The 10041-nt window shown below is 57.6% G+C and overlaps 1 pseudogene; it reads right to left on the bottom strand.

The window, feature by feature from the left end:
* Window positions 1–457: 457 nt before the first annotated feature.
* LOC122098117 lies at window positions 458–9440 on the bottom strand (annotated as a pseudogene).
* Window positions 9441–10041: the final 601 nt, after the last annotated feature.

Here is a 10041-nt window from a genome sequence, read left to right as displayed (position 1 = left end):
ATGTGGGAATCTCTGGATGTGAGAATTTCCGGATGTGAGAGTCTCTGGATGTGAGAATCCCCGAATGTAAAAGTCCCAGGATGTGAGGGTCTCTGGTTGTGAGAATCCCCGGGTGTAAAAGTCCCCGGATGTGGGATTCCCCGGATGTGTAAATACATCCCCGGGAATCCCCGGATGTGTCACCAGAAGTGAGAATCCCCGGATGTGAGAATCCCCAGATGTAGGAATCCCCAGATGTGAGAATCCCCGGATGTAGGAATCCCTGGATGTAGGAATCCCCGGATGTAGGAATCCCTGGATGTGAGAGTCTGTATGTGGGAATCTCCGGATGTGGGAATCTCAGTATTTGAGTATACCCGGATGTTTAATACCCGGATGTGAGTCCCCGGATGTGAGAGGCGCAGGCCAGGATCTGCCGTAGCCCCGGGGAAGTTGGGGGTTGGGGGTCGGGTCGGGGTCAGAGGTCGGGGATCAGGTGGTCGCAGGCACAGAGCAGTCCGGGCGAGCAGCAGGGCTGCAGGCACGGGCTCCAGGTGTTGTGTGCAGGGGCGAGGGGCGGGGCCGCGAGGGGGCGGCGCGTGCGCAGCATCCGGGCCACCGCGGCCTCCACGCGCCTGCGCGTTGCCATCGGGCCCTGCAGCGGGCGAGTCTCCCCCGGGTCCGCCGTCAGGTCAAAGAGCAGTGGCCGCCGGTGGCGGGTCATTCGCCGCCCCGAGCAGGCGCAGGCAGGGAAACCGAGGCAGGTGCCCGAGCATGGCGAGTCGAAGCGTGGAGTGGCGAAGTGCAGCTTCCACACCGTGCGGCCTGCGGGGGGTGGGGGAGTAACATCCGGGGCCTCACATCCGGGGATTCCCACCCGGGAATTCACATCCAGGACATCACATCCAGGGATTCACATCCGGGCATTCACATGCAAGACCTTACATCCGGGGATTCCCATCCAGGACTTCACATCTGGGTATTCACATCCGGGGATTCTCATCCAGTACCTCACATCCGGGAATTCCCATCGGGGACTTCACATCCGGGACCTTACATCCGGGGATTCCCATCTCATGCCTTCCATCCAGGTCCTCACATCCCAGGATTCTCACATCCGGGGATTCCCACATCCGGGTCTCCCACCCCCAGGCCTTGCATCCGGGTCCCTGTGCGCATGCATGCAGCTCCCTCCCCCGCCCCGGGGCCCAGCGGAGGTCAAGGCACTCACTTGGGTGGTCGAACCAGTGCATGGCGTGCAGCCGAGCCTCGCAGTAGTGCAGCAGGAAGTCGTGGCCTGCGGCCTGCGCCGTCCCCAGCAGCGCGGGCATCAGGTCCCGGCCGTCCACCTCCCTGCGGGACCCGGATGTGCAGGCTTCTGGGCACTCAGAGACCCGGATGTGCAGGCCAGAGCCCCCAGAGACCCGGATGTGCAGGCCAGAGATCCCAGACACCCGGATGTGCAGGCCAGAGATCCCAGACACCCGGATGTGCAGGCCAGAGATCCCAGAGACCTGGATGTCAGGGCTTGAGCCTTTAGAGACCCGGATGTCCAGGTTTCTGAGCCCCCAGAGACCCGGATGTGCAGGTCTAAGACCCAGGCCTCTGGTCTTAGAGACCTGGATGTGCAGGCCTGAGGCCTCAGAGACCCAGATATCCAAGCTTCTGAGCGCTCAGAGACCCGGATGTCCAGGCCTGAGACCTGGGCCTAGGTACTCAGAGACCTGGATGTGCAGCCCTGATGCCTTAGAGACCCGGATATGAAGGCCTGAGTCCTCAGAGACCCAGATTTGCAGGCCTGAGCCCTTAGTTACCCGGATGTAAAGGTTCCTGAGCCCCCAGAGACCCGGATGTGCAGGTCTGAGCCCTCAGAGACCCGGATGTGCAGGCTTCTGAGCAACCAGAGACCCAGATGTGCAGGCCTCAGCCTCCCCCCCTCGGGATCCCCGAGGCCCCGGATGACCCCCCTTCTCCTCCACCCCGTGGGGACCCAGGCCGGCGAACTCCTACCTGTCCGCCGGAACCCAGCCCCCGGCCAGGCGCACCACGGTGGGGAACAGGTCCATGAGGCTGGTGGGCTCAGGCACCAGGCGCCCTGCGGGCAGCGTCCCGGGCCAGCGCACCAGCCCAGGGACCCGGATGCCGCCCTCCCAGCCGCCCATGCCTTTGCCACCTGCAAGGGGGGGGGCGGGGGGCAAAGGTCAAGGGGCGGGGGCGGGCTGCGTGGGAGGCCCCGCCCACCCTGCCTCAGTTTCCCCCTCGCCTCGGTGCACGCCGTTGGAACCCCCGAGGTGGGCGCCCCCAGCCCGGGCCTCCAGCGAGGCACCGTGGTCCGACGTGAAGTAGACGAGGGTACGGCGCCCCAGCCCCGCGCCGTCCAGCGCTGCCAGCAGTCGCCCTGCGGGGGGGGGGGGAAATGGGTCCGTGCCTCAGTTTACCCCCAGCATCCACCGTGCCTCGGTTTGCCCCCAACAGGCACCGTGCCTCAGTTTACCCAACATGCATTGTGACTCAGTTTACAAATTTCCATCGTGCTTCAGTTTATCCCCAATGCCCAGTGACTCAGTTTACCCAACAGGCACCGTGCCTCAGTTTACCCCCAACGCTCACCGGGCCTCAGTTTACCCCCAACATGCACTGTGCCTCAGTTTACCCAAATGCACTTTGCCTCAGTTTACCCAAGTGCACCGTGCCTCAGTTTACCCTAAACATGCACCGTGCCTCAGTTTACCCCTATATTTGGGCCTCAGTTTACCCAAGTGCACCATGCCTAAGTTTACCCAAATGCACCGTGCCTCAGTTTACCCCAACCCGCTGACCCCTTCCCCGTGCCTCAGTTTACCCAACATGCCTAGTGACTCAGTTTACCCAACATGCACCATGCCTCAGTTTACCCAACATGCCCAGTGACTCAGTTTACCCAAATACACCGTGCCTCAGTTTACCCCAATACCCAGTGACTCAGTTTACCCAACATGCACCGTGCCTCAGTTTACCCCTATACGCGGGCCTCAGTTTACCCACATCCACCATACCTCAGTTTACCCAAATGCACCGTGCCTCAGTTCACCCTGAACATGCACCGTGCTTCAGTTTACCCAACATGCACCATGCCTCAGTTTACCCAAGTGCACCGTGCCTCAGTTTACCCCCAACATGCCCAGTGACTCAGTTTACCCAAATGCACCGTGCCTCAGTTTACCCAAACCCCATGCCTCAGTTTATCCCCAACACACTGACCCCGTCCCCGTGCCTCAGTTTACCCAAATGCACCGTGCCTCAGTTTACCCCAACCCATTGACCCCGTTCCCATGCCTCAGTTTCCCCCATTCCGCTCACCCCATCTCTGTGCCTCAGTTTCCCCCAACCCACTCACCCCACCCCCGTGCCTCAGTTTCCCCCATCCCAAGCACCATGCCTCAGTTCCTGCCCCCCCGCACTCACCCACCATCCAGTCGAGCTCCTCCACGTTGTCGCCGTAGGCGCCGTGCACGCTGCGGCCCCGGAAGGCAGGTGAGGTGACCAGGGGGACGTGGACGTGGAGGAAGGAGACGAGGAGGAGGAAGGGGCAGGCCTGGTGCCTGCGGACCCACGTCACACCCCGCCCCCATCATCAATAACCTCACCAATAACCGACCTGATTGATCCTGATCTGATCGATAATACCAATAATCGACGGTGATGTGATCGATAATACCAATAATCAATAGCGATCTGATCGATAATACCAATAATCAATAGTGATCTGATCAAAAATACCAATAATCGATCGTGATCCGATCAGTTATTACCAATAATCAAACATCTGATTGATATGACCAATAATAGAACATGAGCTGATCAGATATTACTAATAATCGAACAGGATCTGATCAATAATACCAATATTCAATTGTGATGTGATCGATAATACCAATAATCGAACATCATCTGATCGATAATACCAATAATTGAACATGAGCTGATCAGTTATTACCAATAATCGAACATCATCTGATCAGTTATTACCAATAATCGATCATGATCTGATCAATACTACCAATAATCGATCATGGTCTGATCTGAGGTCTACCAGATGTCTCTACAGATCTACTAGATGGAACATCCAGGGACCTGAGGTCTACCAGATGTCTATAGAGATCCATTGATGGAACATCCAGGGATTTGAGGTTGACAGTTGACTATAGAGATCTACTGGATATACATCTGGGCACCTGAGGTCTACCAGTTGACTATAGAGATCTAGTAGATGTACATCCGGGGATCTGAGATCTACCATATGTCTATAGAGATCTACTGATGGAACATCCGGGGATTTGAGATTGACCAGTTGACTATAGAGATCTCCTGGATGTACATCCGGGGATCTGAGGTCTACCAGATGCCTATAGAGATCTAGTGGAACATTTGGGGATTTGAGGTTGACAGTTGACTATAGAGATCTACTGGATGTACATCCGGGGATCTAAGGTCTACCAGTTGACTATAGAGATCTAGTAGATGGCATCTGTCCCCCTCCCCGACCCCAGGCTGACCTGTGGATGAAGGCCTCAGCCTCCCGCAAGAAGAGCCCTGCGCTGGCCTCAAACCTCAGAGGCTGCTGACGACCTGGTGATCCCTCATCAGGAAGCAGTCGGCATGGACGATGAAGACACCCAGGAGGCGGGAGGTGCAGGCCAGGAGCAAGGCCCCACATCCGGGGCCCAGCACCCAGGGCACCCAGCGCAGGCCCAGCAGGCCCGTGAGCTTCCCAGCGGTCAGGCAGAGCAGGGAAAGCAGCAGCAGCTGCGCCCCCAGGTCCAGGGGCCCTTGCAGACGTGCTCGCTTCTCCGAGGGATCCGCTTGCAGGCAGTCCCCCATCAGGGTGAAGGGGACCCGAAGAAGGAGTCAAACCCGTGGTTCAGGGGGTGGTGGCAGTGGTCAGTGGGGGACTCACAGTTGAGGCCCAGGTGCCATTTGCCTGGAGGGGAAGAGATGGATGGATGAGTGAATGGATGAGTGGATGGGTGCATGGATGGGTGGATGGATGGGTGGATGGATGGGTGGGTGGATGGTTGGGTGGGTGGATGGATGGATGGATGGATGGGTGGATGGATGGATGGATGGATGGATGGGTGGGTGGATGGATGGATGGATGAATAGGGGAATGGATGGATGGATGGATGGGTGGATGGATGGATGGATGGGTGGGTGGATGGATGGATGGGTGGGTGGATGGGTGGATGGGTGGATGGATGGATGGATGGGTGGGTGGATGGATGGATGGATGGATGGGTGGGTGGGTGGATGGATGGATGGGTGGATGGATGGGTGGGTGAATGGATGAATGGATGGAGGTGGATGGATGGATGGGTGGGTGGATGGATGATGGATGGATGAATAGGTGGATGGGTGGATGGATGGATGGATGAGTGGATGGATGGATGGATGGGTGGATGGATGGGGGATGGGTGGATGGATGGATGGGTGGATGGATGACTTCTCTCTTACCTATGAGGTCGGTGGCGTATCCCTGCTCCTGCAGGATCTTGGCGAAGGTGATCTCGGAGGTGGGCAGCCCACCCGACACGGCTGCCCACTGCAGCACGCGTGCCCTGTTGGTGGTCACCATACCTTCCAAGAGAGAGGAGAAGGACCCTAGGTCAGTGATGATGGCGTCCCGGGTCAGGAGGGGGCATCTAACACCTTCAGGGGAAAGGCCTGCTGTGTCTGGGATAGCCTGGGACCTGTGCACCCGGGGTGGAAAGGACCCCAGCCCTGGGAGCCCCCGGGGGAAACCAATATGGCATCACTTCCGGTTTCCTGGCGTTTCAGGGGGGAAGTCCCAGAGTCTCAGGAATTTGAACCTGAGATCCTCAGAGTAGTCCTCCCCTCCCTCTAGTGGACCTCAGTGCCCTCGATGTTGAGCCTCAGTTCCCTGGATGTTGGACCTCAGGTCCCCGGATGTTTGATGTTAGTATCCCGGATGTTGGCCCTCAGATCCCCGGATGATGGAGTTCAGTGCCCTGTATGGTGGATATCAGGACCCCAGATGTTGGACTTCAGTTACCCGGATGTTGTAGCTCAGTTCCCTGGATGTTGGGTCTTACAACACCGGATATTGGAGCTCAGATTCGGGTATGTTGGCCCTCAGATCCCCAGATGTTGGAGCTCTGTTCCCCGGCTGTTGGGGCTCAGGTTCCCGGATGTTGGATCTTAGTACCCCGGATGGTGGATGTCAGGTCCTCGGATGTTGGAGTTCAGTTCCCAGAATGTTAGGCCTCAGATCCCCGGATGTTGGATCTTAGTACAATGGATGTTAGAGATAAGGTCCCCGGATGTTAGAGTTCAGTGCCCCGGATGTTTGTGCTTAGATCCCCGGATGTTGGATCTTAGTAACCCGGATGTCAGAGATGAAGTCCCTGGATGTTAGAGCTCAGTGCCCCGGATGTTGGTGCTCAGTTCCCCGGATGTTGGGCTTTAGATCCCCGGATGTTGGGTCTCAGATCCCCAGATGTTGAATATCAGGTCCACGGATGTTGGATCTTAGTATCCCGGATGTTGGCTCTCAGATCCCCGGATGTCCTGCCCCCACCTCCCCCCCACCACCCCCTCCGTTCCCCAAATGTCCCACCCCCCCATACCAACCCAGGCGCACAGGGTAGCGTCCCGTCAGGAAGGCCGCATGGCTCGGGCTGCAGACGGACGCTGCCGCCAGGTGCTGGGTCAGCCGCACGCCGTCCCGGGCCAGGCCGTCCAGGTGCGGGGTGCTGTGGGGGGAGAGGGAAACTGAGTCACAGCCAAGAACATACGGGGACCTGAGGTCCAACATGCGGGGATCTAAGATCCAACATCTGGGGCCCTGAGATCCCACATCCAGGGTACTAAGATCTATATCTGTGGACTGGGCTCCTACATCCGGGGATCTAAGGCCCAACATCCGGGGACCTGAGGGCCTACATCCAGGCAACTAAGATCCACTCTGGGACCTGAGCTCAAACATCCGGGTACCTGGTCTCCAACATCTGGGACACAAAGATCCAACATCCAGGCATCTGATATCCAACATCCGGGTGCCTGATCTCCAACATCTGGGGTACTAACATCTAACATCCGGGAACCTGATTTCCCACATCTGGGGTATACTAAGATTTAATCTCCGAGGACCTGATCTCCAACATCCGGGGCACTAACATCCCACATCCGGGGATCTGATATCCAACATCCGGGGACCTGATCTTCAACATCCAGGGAACTGAGATCTAACATCCTGGGAATTGAACTCCAACATCCGGGGACCTAACATCCAACATCCGGGGACCTGGGGTCCACTAGATGTCTATACAGTTCTCCTGGTGGAACATCCGGGGAACTGAGCTCTAACATCCGGGGTACTAACATGTAACATCCGGGGACCTGATATCCAACATCCGGGGCAGTAAGATTCAACATCCGGGGACCTGATCTCCAACATCCGGAGCATTAACATCTAACATCCGGGAACCTGATTTCCCACATCCGGGGCATTAAGATCTAACATCCGTGGACCTGTCCTCCAACATCCAGGGCACTAACATCCCACATCCGAGGATCTGATATCCAACATCCGAGGATCTGATATCCAACATCCGGGGTACTAACATCTAACATCCGGGGACCTGATATCCAACATCCAGGACACTAAGATCTAACATCCAGGCAACTGGGCTCCTATATCCGGAGGAATAAGATCCAACATCCGGGGCACTGAGCTACAACATCCAGGGTACTAATATCTAACATCCGGGGACCTGAGCTCCCACATTCGGGGCACTAACCTCCAACATCTGGGGACCTGATCTCCTACATCCGGGGCACTGAAGTCCAATATCTGGGGACATGATCTCCCACATCCCGGGTACTAAGATTTAACATCCAGGGACCTGATATCCAACATCCGGGGCACTAACATCCAACATCCGGGGACCTAGTCTCCAACATCCGGGGTACTAACATCCAACATCCAGGGAACTGAAGTCCAACATCCGGGAACCTGATTTCCCACATCCGGGGTATTAAGATTTAACATCCGGGGACCTGATATCCAACATCCGGGGCATTAAGATCCAACATCCGGGGACCTGGTCTCCAACATCCGGGGACCTGGTCTTCAAATCCGGGGTACTAACATGTAACATCCGGGGACCTGATATCCAACATCCGGGGCACTAAGATCCAACATCCCGAGATTTGATATCCAACATCCACGATACTAACATCCAACATCCTGGGAACTGAGTTACTAGATGTCTATACAGTTCTCCTGGTGGAACATCCAGGGATCTGAGCTCCCACATCCGGGTAACTAAGGCCCTACATCCGGGCCTCCCCCTCTGCTCACCGCAGGCTGTGGTTCCCGAAGCTGCCCAGGTCGCCCAGGCCCAGGTTGTCGGCCAAGAGCAGCAGGAAGTTGGGGCGCGAGGGGGCGGGGCCTGCGCAGGGGCCAGGGGGGAGGAGGAGGAGGAGGAGGAGGAGGAAGACGAGGGGTGGGGCTGTGCCGCTGCTGTGCGACCTGAGGAGGAGAGAGAGGAGGAGGAGGGGTGGATGGGTGGATGGATGGGTGGATGGATGGATGGATAGGTGGATGGGTGGATGGATGGATGGATGGATGGGTGAATGGATGGGTGGATGGATGGATGGTTGGATGGATGAGTGGATGGGTGGATGGATGGATGGATAGGTGGATGGGTGGATGGATGGATGGATGGGTGAATGGATGGGTGGATGGATGGATGGTTGGATGGATGGGTGGATGGGTGGATGGATGGATGGGTGGATGGGCAGATGGATGGATGGATGGATGGGTGGATGGATGGATGGGTGGATGGATGGATGGGTGGGTGGATGGATGGATGGATGGATGGGTGGATGGATGGGTGGGTGGGTCTATGGATGGATGGATGGATGGGTGGATGGATGGGTGGGTGGATGGATGAATGGATGGATGGGTGGATGGATGGATGGGTGGGTGGATGGATGGATGGATGGATGGATAGGTGGATGGGTGGATGGATGGATGGATGGATGGATGGGTGGATGGATGGATGGGTGGATGGATGGGTGGATGGATGGATGGGTGGATGGGAGGAGGGATGGGAGGACTCCCCCTCCCTCCAGGCCCTCTCCTGACCAACATGGCGCCCAGGATTGCGTCTTTCCCATGATGCTCCCCGTTTCCTGGAAGAGAAGGCCGGAAGCAGGAAGTGGGGAAGAGCTGAGGAACATCCGGCCACCCCAGGGCCAGGCTGCTGTTGTCCCCACCAGTATATCAGCCCCTCACCTCGTCTTTCCAGGCCTGTGGCGGGGCCCTGACGTCCCACCCAGGGGCATGGTGGGACATCCGGGGGGGCTCCAAAAAGCAATCGAAGCCCCCCCAACCCGGGTCCCCACACCTCTCCCCGTGTTCCCCAGAGGACGAACTCACATCCACAGTTCTCTGCCATCAGCGCCTGGGCCTGTTGCTCTCCCTGCCAGCCAGGAAGCTCGCAGGGCTCAAATGTCCACGTCACTCCAGCAGCCAGAACTCCACAACCCCCCTCCAAAATAAAAGTCCCCTTGTTCCTTGGAAAGGAACAGGATGTGGTGCTGAAGGGGTAGGCAGGGAAGGAAGGGAAAAGCCCGGAGTTGCTGGGCTGGGCACCAAGAAATTGCCAGGCCTGGCAGAGGCAGGAGGAAGGGGAGGAGGGAAACCTCGAGAACTACATGGAGGGCTGCAATAAGAGTCAGGACCATCAGGGAGCGTGGCCTGTGCCCAGGGGGCGTGGCCTGTGCTCAGTAGGCCGTGGCCAGAGCTCAGGAGGGCGTGGCCTGGGCTGGGGAGGAAGTGAGGGACTCAGGAGGGCTTGGCCTGCGCTGGGGGGCGGAAGTGAGGAAGAATTCCATCCAGAAGCAGCATGGCTGCTTTATTGCCTCCGAGTCTGGGAATGGACCCCAACGGCCAAAGCGCAGCTGGAGCCAAGGTGTGGAGTGCCCGCTCCGCCCACATCCGGGTTCCACCTCTCACATCTGGGTCTCAACCCCTCACATCTGGGTCCCAACCCTCAC

The sequence above is a fragment of the Dipodomys spectabilis genome, unplaced genomic scaffold (assembly GCF_019054845.1).
Source record: "Dipodomys spectabilis isolate Male_0828 unplaced genomic scaffold, ASM1905484v1 ptg000460l, whole genome shotgun sequence".
NCBI lineage: Eukaryota > Metazoa > Chordata > Mammalia > Rodentia > Heteromyidae > Dipodomys > Dipodomys spectabilis.
The sequence above is the reverse complement of the archived record's forward strand: the minus strand, read 5'-3'. Positions and strand labels throughout refer to the sequence as shown.